The sequence below is a fragment of the Octopus bimaculoides genome, chromosome 23, assembly GCF_001194135.2.
Source record: "Octopus bimaculoides isolate UCB-OBI-ISO-001 chromosome 23, ASM119413v2, whole genome shotgun sequence".
Lineage (NCBI taxonomy): Eukaryota > Metazoa > Mollusca > Cephalopoda > Octopoda > Octopodidae > Octopus > Octopus bimaculoides.
In genome coordinates, this window is record NC_069003.1 from 36,599,872 (window position 1) to 36,600,738 (window position 867).

Sequence of the window (867 nt, forward strand, 5' to 3'; positions counted from 1 at the left end):
GGTAGACCTCATCAGTCCACCTCCTCCTCCTCCTCCTCTTTGTCATAGTCCTCTCATTGTTGGTAAACAGCAAGGGGGGGGGGTGAATCGTTGCCTTATCTGTCAGCTGTTAGCAGCTTACATGACAGGCAAACTTGTAGCTTGTGAAATAAGAGAAGTGTAAGCTATTTGAACATCTATTCCAGTCAGGCAGACCAGTATCAGTCTCTTCTACTCCATGTTCCCAACAACCAAATTCTTTAATTACATTCATTGCTATGTCATCATTCCCCACTGGGAAATAAATCGACAAACAGCTACAAATAATCACCAGTTTCTTTTTTGTTTTGCTTGTTTGTTTTTGGCTTTATTAGATGTCAGAAGCATCGAGAAGGGGGGAGGGAAGGAAAGTCCAAACAGACAGACAGAAGAATAACATGTAGTATTAAAGCAAAAATTTCTTTTGAGGAGAAGGAAAAAATATTGAAATATAATCATAGAACGGGGCAAGACTGACATACATTCTAAACACTGTTGCTGAAGTATTTCAAAATGAATTAAGGGAATCTAGATGTGGAGTGCATGAAGAGGGAAAAAATAAAGAAAACATTTATTTAATAAAAGCAATCAAGAAGCAAAAAAGAAATTTCTTCTGTAAACGTATGAGAGACAAAAAAAATTTGAAATGTTTGAATTTAATAAACAGCAACAGGGAGGAATAAGTGAGAAATTGAGATTTCTAAATTGTTAATGATTTTGCATGCAGAATAATAAAAGAGATTTGGAAAATGTAAGGGAATGGCTAGCTGTGCGCTTAAGAAGTTCAGTTGACAATCAAATGGTTTGGGTTCAGTCCCATCGCATGGCACCTTGGGCAAGTGTCTTCTA